At 40.4% G+C, this 13,305-nt stretch overlaps 1 protein-coding gene across 3 annotated transcripts in view; it reads left to right on the plus strand.

Moving 5' to 3' along the window:
- Positions 1–1,184: 1,184 nt before the first annotated feature.
- Positions 1,185–13,305, plus strand: part of LOC146621779 (spermatid perinuclear RNA-binding protein-like) — a 90,367-nt gene continuing 78,246 nt past the window's right edge. Inside the window, exons 1-2 of one of the 3 annotated variants that reach the window (XM_085367530.1) lie at positions 1,185–1,394; positions 10,851–11,011. The gene's annotated coding sequence lies outside the window, so the exon portion shown is untranslated. Of the gene's footprint in view, positions 1,395–10,750; positions 11,012–13,305 lie in introns of those variants that run through there. The other 2 variants (XM_085367528.1, XM_085367529.1) reach the window with 2 other exon arrangements.

The following is a 13,305-nucleotide window of genomic DNA, read 5'->3' on the forward strand; positions in this document are numbered from 1 at the left end:
ATGAGCAGAAAAAGAAAAAAAAAGAAGAAAAAAAGAAAAAAAATGCATATATCAATCACCTGGGTCACCTGCTGAGAAAGAAAAAAGAAAACAAGCAGAAGAGAACAAGAGTAATAGAATAAACAACATCACAATGATATATGGGAATATGACAGTAAATACTAAATATTAAACATTATTGTGCAGCACATAAGATCAACAGAACACAGTGTGCTTTGAGGTAGGAGCCAAAAAGGGTGTAGTTTGTGGGTGTGATCACCCGTGTGTACACCTGTGAGCATGGACGCGCTTGTTTTTTTAAAAGGTTCCTTCATGTAATGATCTGCTAGAGGGTGTGGGGGGGCCACAGCCCCGTCCTCCAGGGCATGAAGCAGGTATGGAGGAGATCAAAACTCCAGACATCCAGAGGCCCCCAGAACACACGAGACCAAGGAAGACCAACAGAGGGGCAGCCGCGCCACTGTCCCTTATAGAAATCATCTTATAATTTCTACAGAATCATGGAGGAATTTAGTGTGCATCTCATTCTGCCAGATTATTCCTTGGGATTAAGTGGAATAGGTGTTGAAAAAGGGGACAAAGATAATTAAAGAATTAGTGTAATTATTAAAAAAGAAACAAGCCCACATTCTCATATGTTTTTACATTTTGGAAATATAATATAATATAATAATATAACTACAGAATTTTAAATGTGCACCTTTTAGACTTTTAACAGATTTAATGCTACCCCCTTTTATTAAAATTATGACTTAAAATTATGACTGCTCTGCAGGTTAAAATATTATATAGGGGAAAAAAGACTGGTCCCAACAAACAGATTTTTATGCCAAAATGTTTGTTTGTTTTGTTTTGCTTCGCTTTTTAAAAACTTTTTTAATGGGGGATTGCAGCTTTTATATTGCCTGGTCCTATTGATCTGAAAATGTAAGACTGCTTCCATAGGCAGAAAAGGACAGAATGTAAGAATATTGCTTGAATTCTTGAATGTCACTAAATCTGAAAGCTGTACTGTACTCTAAAGATAGTGTGACCAGGGCACAAACCCCATTTATAGAGACAAACTGGACTGCAACTGCTCATTAGACGATCTCTGTTTTTGCAGTAGCGATCGTCGTGCGCATGCGCGGCGTCAGTCTCCACTCTCTCTCCCTGCGCTGAACGCTGACAGGCAGCAGGCTGGCCGGAGACCGTTGGTGCTTCCGCCGCCACCGGCTTCACTCCACGTTGTGAGCTTCCGTCCGGATACAAAGTGACGCCGGAGCGGGACTTACATTCAGTTAAAGGACAGAAACAACAGCAGCAAAGTGTTTTCGGAGGCTTTGGACTCGCTGACCGGCTGAGCTTTCTCCTCTCCCGTCCTCCTCCCGGTCGTCCGCGGACAGTGGTTTGAGGTAAGTGTCCGCTTTTTGTGACAGTTTTTGGGATGAGCGGTCGGCTGCTGCCCTGCGGGTGCCTGGTTTAACTTCAGACCGGCTTTAGCTCAGCTTCAGGACTCCGTGTTTTGTTTGAACGTGTTTGAACCAACTGCTCGTTCACGAGACGGACAGTTTAACGGGAAGTTTTCCTCGCGCGTGGAGACCCGCGAACCGTCCTGAATGTGGCTTTTAAGAGAAAACAAACTGTCAGCACTCCTCTACAGGGTATAAACCCTCTCCTGTAGGTAGCGTGTGTACTACCTGCTAGTAAATGCCAAATGAAGTTTTCGCTGGCGTTCATTTGTGGCTCTGACCAGCGGAGAAAGAGCACCTGTTTGTTGGAGTATTTGAGGAGGACAGGTAGGCCCGCATAGCGCAGATGCACCTACACCCTGCATGATTTATCACACATTACCCTGCAGGTTTCCACTGAACAGCATCAGTACTTTGCAGCCTTGGTAATGCTGCATGTTTAGTCTGCTGCACTGCCTCATAGTATTGCTGTAAATACAGCACTCCATCTGCTAAAGGCTGAAATATGGATCTTTTGGACAAACAGCCTTAATATTCATGCTACTCTCAGAGGCGTGTCGGGGGGGGGGGGGGGTCATTGGGTGGTACTGAGCCCTCTTAGTGTAACAAACAAAAAACCCACAACAGGACAAACTAGGAAGTTTTCAGCAGGTGCGCATTTATTTACCACCCACATCAGAGGAGAAAACCTTTGCTTTCCATTGAATGTGCTTCCTTGTCAGGAGAACAGACTGTTACGTACATGTTGTAGCTGTGCAGTGTCACCAGGGGGCAGTGTCAGAAATGTGTGGACCAGGTCTGTGGGCTACTCAAGCTTGTGTTTATGTGGTTGCTGTGTCTTTGTAGCTATTGCTGTTCAGTGCATGACTGTATCTCAATACCGAAGTACGCAAGTTTGTACTTGTGTACTTTGCTAGTACTTCCAGTACTTCCAGAGGACAAGTGGAATGGCAGTGTATCTGATCACATGACATCTCAGCTCAGCCCAACTCATCTCCATGTTTTTACTCCAATCCATCCATCCATCCATTCTCTTCCGCGTATCCTTTTTAGGGTAGCGGGAGGGCTGGAGCCTATTCCCCCCACCTTGGCTATGTTTTTACGCCCATTCCCCCTTAATTTCACGGATTAATATTTACGGTGGAAATTGCCCATGATATGCTTAATTACTAGATTTCTTTGAAGAAGAACAATAAGCATAAAAAAGCCATCAAGGTGAAATAATATAGAAAGATTTAGAAAATAGCTTAATTTAGAAAAATTGCAGTAAACACTTGTCGTTGGCTGTAGCTCAGGAGGTGAAGCAGGTCATCTACTAATCGCATGGTTGGTGGTTTGATCCCTGGTTACTCCAAGTTGGCGTGCCAAATATCCTTGGGTAGGATGCTAACCCAAAGTTGCTTTCCGATGCATCCATTGGAATGTGAATGTTAGATAGAAAGCACTCACTAAGAAAAAGCATAGAAGAAAGTGTGAATGGGTGAATGAGGCGACTGTTCTTTAGATCTTAAAACAAGACTAATATGATAGTAGTCAGAACCTCTAGATTTAAAATGTAATTTATATGGCACATGTATGCACATGTTACTGAAATGGGAAGTGGACTGGTTGTTATATGGCACTTTTCTACTCTGAGCACTCAGAGCAACCTCACTGCTTTTAGTCTTCATGATTATTATTAGTGATTCATATGATCTGTTTCACACTGTTTATTGAACAAAGACAAACTGTTCAGATGCTAGAATGATTTCATTTTTATTCTGGTAGACTCTCACAACTTACAACAGACAGCTGGCGTTTAGAATAGAGTTGAGTAAATATTAAAAACATAATTTGATCATTTATGGTTTATCGTTTCATAGCTTGACATCTGTCTCCATGAACAGCATAAACATGCTGGCCCAGATGTTTCTGCTTCCAGAGAAAAGGCTCATACTTTCCTCCTGGATTAAAATATTTTTAATGTTCGTTTTAATTCAGGAAAAGCTGCCGTTACAATAAGTACAGCACATTTCTACTTTAGGGAACAAACCAATTTTCTCAGAAACAAGTAAAACACTGAAATAAACCAAACATCAACAGTTAGAAATCATATGAGTGAATTATATCTAGTGTTTAACTTTCACTGAGTGGCAAAAGGGTTTTGAAAATGATGTGCCAGGACTCAGATTTTCTGCCAGGTATAATGATCCTTGAATGAGTGGTCAGCTGACAGCTAGTGGGGTTAGACCAGCAGAAATGGATATCTACAAAAACATCGGAGCACTTTTGCAAGCAGGCAATGTCTTGCTGATAAATCAAACAGATATTTGAAGTTTACAAATCTGCATTCATGCCTAAAAACATTTTAAAAGTTTAATTCATCAAAGACAGTAATATTTTAAATTTTACTTACAGTTTTGGCCGCTGTCCTCCACTATTGCCGCTTTTGAGTTTCAGATGAAATGAATTCTGGGGTACTTGGCTGCACCAAGCACACACAAGTCATGATTAATGTACCCTCGATAGAGTGGGCGGAGCAAGAACACATCTGGGCATTTTCAGCAATTTTGAATTGGAACTGTACTGGGGTTGCTACTTATTACATTTCATAAGTACAGAAGTACACACATGTGTGCATTTTGAAAAACGGCCCATACCCAAAATAAGATTTGTTCTAGGAGTGTGCGAAAGGGCTCCTTGTTCCGTCTTTTCACAATAAAAGTTCTTGTCATACACTGTGTGACTGGGCTGTGCCATTTCATGTCATCCATGTATAATTTTTTGGAGTGGAATATTTCACAATATCATTGCTATCGCAATGCCATGTGTTTACATATCCAAGTGCACACAACAACAAGACAAGCCTCAGCAAGCCTCAGAGCTGGAGGCAAATCTCAGCCTCTGATAAAGATTTAGTACCTTCAGCAAACTCCACCAAAGCACAGTGCTTTGGAAGATATTCAAAAAAACCGTTCTGCAGCCCAAAAGTAAACAATATGATGGAAATTACTGATATGGTTATGTGGTGGAAAAGCAGCGATTTAAGCAGCTGGTTACAAAGACTTGAACGAAAATAAAACATTCAAGGTAAAAAAACAAAAACAAAAAACATTGTTTTATTTTGTGGCAGTGTTTTGCAGCGCTTCTCAAGTTATAAAGTTAAATTACTCTAGTTGTTGTTAGTGTTACAGTTATTTTATACTTAAAAGACTGCATAAAATTTCCTGGGAAAACATTCCTACTACTACCAGCAGTTTGGTCTATAAAATGACAAAGTGGCCTGTCCAACACAAGCATACAATGTACTATAGTGAGTTTTAAGGTAGGGCTGCTCGATTATGGCAAAAATGATAATCACGATTATTTTCACTGAAATTGAGATCTCGATTATTTGATGATATTTATTTAACAATAACAATGTATTGAATAATGGCTTTAAAGATTGTCAAAAAAGAATATAAAATAGTGTGCAAATACTCCTGCAAACAGTGCAAGTGTTTGCAATATAAGAAATAAATGAAAAATGTAAACATCTATGTTTAGTGAACTTTGCAGTGTTGCTCTGTGGTGCAGCTACGACACCGCAGCAAAGTTTACACACTGTCTACTTGATCCACGTCTGACTCCGCGAACCCGTAATGTTTCCACACCACTGAAGTTTTTTTTTTTTTGTTTTTTTTTACCTCTCTTTTCAACCAACGGCAGTCACTCTCCTCTCCAAATAACTTCTGCTTAGCTTTCCAAGCTTCCCTCGGGTCCTCTTAATTGTTGTGATGCGTGTTCGAAATGCAGAGAGGTGCGCTCGATTTGCAACACGGAGCAGCGTGAGAGTAAAGCACGAGGGAGGTGATCGTTGAAAGCCCAGATCGTAATTTAGATTAAAATTCGATTAATTGAGCAACCCTATTTTAAGGTTTGAATAAAATATATGTAGGCAATGTGAAGATACATGGACATAAAATAAATCACCATAGTCCTGCTGCCATAAGAGTAAAAGCAACAAAGATCTTTCTCGTCTCAAAGGACTGATAATAATAAGTCAAATAATTTCATCATGGTTGTTGAGAATAAAGGCTCAGAGCTCTGCAGCCTCTGCAGCTGTAATGAGGATGTTCAGGTTACAAGGAGGAGGACTGGGTGAGACTACACTGGCTGTGTAATCATTGCCATCGCCTTGTGGTCATTTGAACACACCCTGGACCATGTTTGTTTAATGAGGAAAAGATTTGACATGCGGAAAAGAGTTTATGTAGCCATTGTTTTTGAAATGTCTCAGTTAGGGAACTTTAGTTTGTTTATATTTTATTTAAAACTGATTAAAAAAAATCATTAAAACCACAGGCATTCCTTAGAGAAAATGTCCTCATTTTTTGGAAATCTGATGTGTCATGTTCAAATGCAAAATGAGAATTCTTTCCTATTCAGACATTAATATTAATATGTACAATGTACCATTCATGCCTTGTAAATAATTCATTGTGTGTGTTAAATTGTGCCAGGCATCTTATAACTGTTTAATTATTAATTGGAGGATTAATTCTTCGCGCTATAAATAGCTGCAGCTGTGATTGTTGGTGTGTAAAAATGGTTGACGTGCCCGGCGTTTTTGGCGAACCTTGCCATTAACCTTGCCGAACGTTTACTAATGTTTCTTTCTTTACATCTGCCAAGGTATTTTTCCCTCCATTACTTTTTCCCCATTTAGAAGTTTTTGTTCTATTCACAACCTGAAAAACCATCAAAAAACTCACATTTCTTCTCTCCGCTTTCTGCTGGTCTTTGTTGGCATTTTTTTTAACTTCTGGGAAAAAAAATATTTATAGGTGGAAATAATACAACGTGTGTGTGTGTGTGTGTGTGTGTGTGTCACACTACATGGCTATCTGCTGACTCCAAACACTGGCTCAGTCTGACTGGAAGAGACCTGGGCCATTTGCCAGTGATCATGTCTTATTCACATGTATAATTAGCCTGACAGTTGTTAAGTGTGTGCCCAATTTTAGACAGGATGCTACAAGATCATCATCAAAACAACAGATACCAGTATTGGGAGTATCTTTTGAATCTGCGAGGTTCAGTAGAGTTCTCAGGCAAACAATGCCAAGCAGCACCAAAGCTTTTGACAAAAGACGTTTCACACAAAAAAGAATTGAATAAGGATTTGGATTTACCATGGCAGTAGTTGAAGCTTTGTGACATTCAGGTGTGAAATTCATTTTAGTTAATTGGCTGCATACAGGCAGATATCAAGTAGGCTGAGCCGGTCAAACCTTTGGATAACAACTTTTATCTTTTTTTTTTTTTTTTTTTTTTTTGTATGTTCACATTTCATGGGTTACTTGATGTTTTTTGTGTTAGTTACAGAAAAATACTAACTACTAAATACTAATACTAAAAATACTAACTGTTACTAATACTAATGTTTAGATTTGTATAGGGCTGAATGATAAACAAATTATAGCAGTACTAAAAATGCCCTTTGTTTAAAAAGAGTGTAAATCATTCAGAAATTAACTAAAACTATCAACAGAATGTGAAGATGGCATCTTATGTATTGTGCTGCTTTGATACTGGTTAAAGTTGAAATGGGGACCATTGCGAGAGGGGAGAAATTGAAACCTGGGGAACACAACAAGGTGGAGATAAAATGAGAAATCAAGACAAATCCAGTGTGTATTTATATCAGACATCACAACTTCTACTCTTCCCAGAAAGTTAGACAAATTGATTCATTGTATTAAAATGCTTAATGAATGAAACTGCACATTATATTTATATGTCTATGTAAACGGTGAAGTTCTAATCTGAATTTTAATCACATTCAGGGAATTTGTACAGTTTAGATTTGTGTCCAAGAAGAGACATTTTAAAAATTATTAAAACTGGTGTTGGCTCAAGGTTTGTGTAGAATTCATGTTATTATTGTAGACAGTTGACATATTTTGTTGGCTAGAAGAGCTGATATTCCATTTATCCAAGGTAGGGCCTGGCACTAGGAGACACAAGCTAGTGTCACAGACCCTGAGGCTTGTTCTCTTCCAGGTCTGAAAGAAGGGATCTTTTGATGTAAAGTGAATGTATTAACCAGTACACCAGGGAACCATCGCTTAATCAAACTGAGAAAAGTAAAGCAAAATAAAATATAAAAACACACCATATTTATATGCTAAAAATGGGTAATTGTAGCCTGTTCCTAGGTGGTTGCTAGGCAACATGATGGCATCATGATATCTGATATAGATACAAACCTTCAGGTTCCTAAGGTGTACCTGGTACAGGTAATCAAACAAACCCACAGACAGAGTTGTGGTCACATAGAGCAGAGCAGCAGGCAACACAGCAGCAAAGAATCATACAGGAATCTTCCAAAACTCTGCCTTTAAACCTGAGAGAAATTATATTTTTATATTAGTGGTGATGGTATTTTTTTTTTGCTTTGTCACCCAACCCTTTTCTTATTTTACATCCACTAAGGAGGTTGACTTGGTTTGGTTTGTCTGGATTTTTCAAAAATATCTGTATGTTAGCAAGAACGCTTAAAGTTGTGGGTGGGTTATTTTGCCTGAGTTTGGGCTTTGCCCAACTTGTAAATTATTAACCTTTAGAGTCATAACCAAGGACTCTTGATTCTTGGTACATTTGTCATCACATCTTCACAAATGCATATCAAATTAAGATAAGAAAAATTCAAAATTCAGAGTTCTTAAGAATTGCCCACACCCACCCAAGAAAATAATCCGAGACTGAAGTCATGCACTGTGTGGAGTGAATTTTTAGCTGTGGGGGAGGCTTGGAGTCTTGGACCGCTCTTATAACAAGTGAATCAGAGTCATTGGATTCAGAGGCCAAAAATAAGCCTTTTTACCAGATGTAAAGTAACTTAAAAAACCCTCATGCCTAATCTATGTTTAATTATATTACTCTGTCACATGTCTGTGCCAGATTGAACCAGCTGATTATGACTTAACAGTCACTTCTGAAGCTGCTGCTGTTTTAAATGACAGTTTGAGGCTCAAATGAAAGCAAGTTGGTATGGAACAGCAACAGATCCTCTCCTCCTCAGGTTTTACTGCTTGAAAGGCAACGGGGAAGAGAAATTGGGATCTTCTGGTCCTTACCTCTGCTGTAATGGACAGTCAGCAGCTTAAAACATGGAAATATTAGTGTTTGGGAACAAAGAGGAGCTCTGTACTATTACTGCTCCCCTGCATTTGCATTCCATGCATTTGCCTGAACCTGATAAATACACACACACACGCGCACACGTCACAGGTTCAGGTTTCAGATGGGGGGGTTGTACTCGGTGAGCAGAGCACTGCTCGAAGCAACTGGCTTCTCCAATCCCAAGGAAGGTAAATAGAAACGGTAACCAGAGCCTAACCTTGGAGCTCAGCCTCCTTGGGATGGGGTGCAGCTAAAAGTGTTGACGAGGATGCAACACTGCTCTTGTAAATGAGGATCAAGTGTGTGTGTGATATTTTGATTTCAATTAGAGTTGTCCTGTGCTGTATGTAAGGAATACACAAACAGTGAATACTAAGAGTTTATTTGAAGCTGTGGTGACCAGTGGTGCTGAGGTTGACTTCAGATCAGCACAAACTCATTGTGTCTGACATAAAAAACAAAAAAAACAAAACCATGCAGTGTTTATTTTTCCACCATAAGTGTCATGAGCTTTAATTTTTTTTCCTTGATACTTTTATTAACTGAGAAGTTAACAGATTAGGATGGGACAAGTTGGTAACTGTTTTGAATGACTTCCTAGTTCTTATGCCAATCAAGAGAAGAGATGTTACGTCACTGATATTTTTGTTGCACATTATGTAGAATTTCTATTGTAGTAAATCAAAGGAAACCCATTGGCTTGGCTTCTCTGGCCTAACTACTCAGAAAAATCTCTGGACTCATCACTTAAAGCATTAAATAACAGAGAACATTATCTATTATTAAAACTTTTTTTTTCTCAAATGTAGTACTGCCAGTAAATCTCTTACTTATGTAGTGGTGAATGACAGGCCAATGACAGGCCATGATAACTTTGTTATGAAAAAGACTATAAAATGAACAATGATCCAGATTCATCTCGCTCAAATGAAATGAGGAATTCAGACTCCATGGGCGTAATCGATTGTTAAGGACAAAATACAGGTAAAAGTTAAAAATGCACGCCCTCCTTTTTTTTTTTTACAAAGTCATCCAGTGGACGGGATTGGACGTTTTTGGTGGACTGCATGCTGGACATCCCAGCTGTGCAGCTGTCTAAAATCACTTCACGGTCTTTTCCCAACGTGTCGGTTGTGACATTAGCTCTGGAGCACCATCACATGGTATGTTTTTTTTTTTTTGTTTTTTTTTTAGCTATCCCCAGCTGTTGTGGGTCACTTCAGGTTCTGCAGTACATGCAGGGGATGGCAGTGATGCTGTCCTTTTGATTTGCCCTCCCTGCAGTAGCACACAGTGTCTTTATAGCAGAGCTGCCTGCACTAAGTGAATATCTCAGGATGTTTTATATTCCCTGTTGATCTTCCATTTTCATGAATAACATATACTGAGCATGCCTTTATTTTTTTTAGCATGGAAAGGCTTTGAAAACACATTTAGATGATCGCGGGAAGCTAAAGCTCTCCATGGAAACCAGCCTCATGAAAGTATTTGCTGTTAGAAGATCTCAACCCAGACAGACCTGCCACACTTATTTAATAACTACATGTATGAATGAGAAATGGTGGATTAACTTGCTAAAAAATGTGGTGATTAGGCCAAAACCGCTATTAAGTATTCACTGGGAACTGTTGTATAATGACTAGCTTCAAGGTAGCATTGTTTTACTAATTCTTATAACTTTTTTAAGGCTGTAGTCGTTTATTTTATATTATTTAATATTGTACTACACTATATTTCATTCATCTCATTCTCTTTCTCTTGACAGTAATGTCTTTAAAGATAAGAAATGTGTTTTGGGGTCAACTTGAAAAGCAGATACAAAATGTCAAAGTGAGATCAGAGGTTAAATGTGACATAATATTTGGATGCTAACTGTATGACATTTAGATTTCCCATATACCTTAGTCACCCTTTGTAAAAATACACAAAGAAATCTAGCAGTGAAGGTCATACTTTGCTTACATCTTGTGGGAATCTCACTGGTGCATATCAATAGTGAAATATCTCTGCATCTCTTTAAGCTACAAGCTTCTCGTTTTTGTTGAAGAGTGGGGGATTAATCCTTTTAACCTGAAAAATATGTTCATAAATTGACTGTGCATTATTGAGATGAGATTATACATTTTTCCACCAATAATGGTGATGTTTAAAACTCGCAGTCAAACAGTAAATTTAGAGTTTATCACAGAAATAGATTGTATTTTATGACGGTAAATAGCGGCAATAACAAGTTCCTCTTACTTTCTTCTCCAGTGGGGGAACTTCAACTCCACTGTTGGACTACGGGGCGGTAGTCCTTGTTCTTCTGTAGCCTCAGTGAGCTGCAGAGTTACAGAGCAGAAGAAGAATTGGCATCGCCAGCCACCATCAAGAGTTCATCAAACTGAGCTGAAAGACCACAACATCGTCGACCTGTCAGTATTCTGGACCATAAGTCCATGACTGAAAGGAATCTTACATATAAGATGCATCTGTGATGCTGCAGTTCAAGAAATATCTAATAATGAAAACATAATCAAAAATCAAACATAAATAATGGAGATGGGAGCAATAAGATTTGATGTTCTTTAATAATGCATTATTACAGTGGAGGCCACAGATTCAGCCTGTTTTTAGAGACGGATAACTCAATATTTGGCTAGTAGTAGTAGTATGGCTTCTGTAATTCAAACTGTTTTTCTTTTCGTTTTTGTCCTGATATTTGTAAATTTGTCAGATCCGCACAAACCCATTTGTCCTTTTAAAAGACAGCCAATGCCTGAGATTAAGATTAAAACTTCATTTTCTTTATTTCTTATGACAGAGAAGCTTTGCAATGCTGGACACATGTAATCACATAAATTATGAATTGAAACTGGCTGGCTGCCTCTGCCTCAATTTTATCCCACAACTTAGACATTCACATTATTCACACTCTCATTACACATACATATAGGATCTTGGGGGTGGGCACAATCACGGAGTCCAAATTACCATCAGGGTGTATACCTCACCCCTGACGTCGTTGCCCACCTCTCAATTTTAAATACACTTAGTCATTGAGGGCCAGCAGGAGGGACTATGCGCTTACCTGCTGCTCCTTGGCAGGTAGCTCCATACCCTCCTGGGTTTTAATTGCACCTTAGAACACATATGCATCAACACTACAATGAGCGGGTGGAGGGAGGTTTGGAGTCTTCTTCCACCCCCATTCTCTGCGGCCTGCTGGAGCGGGAGGGCTAGTAGGAGGAGTTGGCCGTCCGACTGCGGTCTGGGGTGTGGGGCCTCCCTGCTGCTGCGGAGTCGGGGTGGTCTGCCTCTCCCCACCGCAGGGAAAAGGGTAACACCACCTGGGTCTGGGTGCAATTCCCCCCTCCAGGGGCAAGGGTACCTAGACCCGGTTTGTAGAGTACGCTTGGGGAGTGTGATTGTGTGTACAGCGTCTCTTTATGTCTGTCTCCACGTTGATTGAGTGTGGAGTGAGTGCATATGAGAGCATGAGGGTGGGAATGGATGTTTGTGTCTGTGTGTGCCTGTATGTCTGTGTCTATATGTCAGGTTGGGTATCAGACGCCACCTCTCTGGGGACACCTCAGGCCCTCCAAGGTTTGGAGGCCTATCTCCACCCACCACCACTTCCCCTGCCGGTGGCGGACTCCCTCAGGTGTCGGTGTGTTGGTGGTTCTTTGTGTCTGGGGGTGGGCGTCCGGGTACACACCGGCTCACTCCTTGGCGGCCGCTTGTCGGGGCCTGGGGCTCGCTCGGGCCCCTTTGGAGGTGGGGTGCCCCCGGCCTCTCGGCCTGGGGCTCGGTCACTCAGGCACAGCTGGGGGCCGGCGGAGCTCACGGGCGCGTCACTGCAACTCCCCCTGACTTCTGCTCCGCGGCTGCTGGGCGAGCCCTCATCTGGACTCTCCTCAGCTCTTACTGGAACAGTGGCGCGGCTGCCCCTCTGTTGGTCTTCCGTGGTCTCTTGTGTTCTGGGGGCCTCTGGATGTCTGGAGTTTTGATCTCCTCCATACCCGCTTCACACCCTGGAGGACGGGGCTGTGGCCCCCCCACACTCCCTAGCAGATCATTACATGGAGAAACCTTTGGAATGCAAGCATGCTGATCCACACAGGTATGCACACATGGGTATTCACAGACGCGGACTAAAGCTTTCTTGGCTGCTGCCTCAAAGCACACTGTGCGCTGTCTATCTTGCGTGCTGCACAATATCGTTTATTATTTAGTAAATATTGATATCTATGACTAGCTAGTTTATTGTGATGGTGCTTTGTTTTCTCTATTATTATGTTGCTCTTTGTTGTTTGCTGTCTCCTCTGTTTGTTTTTTTTGTTTGTTTTTTTTTTTTTTTTCTCCATACAGGTGACCCAGGAGTTCTTTTTTTTTTTTCTCTCTCTTCCCCCCCCTTCTCACAGTCTCTTCTCCCCTTTGGTTTTCTTTCTTTCTCTCCCCCTCTTTCTCTCATTCATTCCCCCTGTCCTATTTATTTAAAAAAAAAAAAAAAAAAAAAAAAAAATGACAAAGGATGAACTGAAGCTCTGCCATCACGTAATGTCGCATACTGCTGTTTCTGATGTCATTTAGAAAAAAAAAGAAAAAAAAAAGAAAAAAAAAATGAATTGAAACTAACATTTAATGAAAATTACATCAGCATATTGTTCTCTCGACCTGCTGCCAGCATTGATCTTCAGACTCCGGTCTGCTCTCATGTATTGGCTGG

The sequence above is a fragment of the Diplotaxodon limnothrissa genome, linkage group LG12 (assembly GCF_057381915.1).
Source record: "Diplotaxodon limnothrissa isolate DT_005_m linkage group LG12, D_limnothrissa_male_GT1.1, whole genome shotgun sequence".
NCBI classification, from domain to species: Eukaryota; Metazoa; Chordata; class Actinopteri; order Cichliformes; family Cichlidae; genus Diplotaxodon; species Diplotaxodon limnothrissa.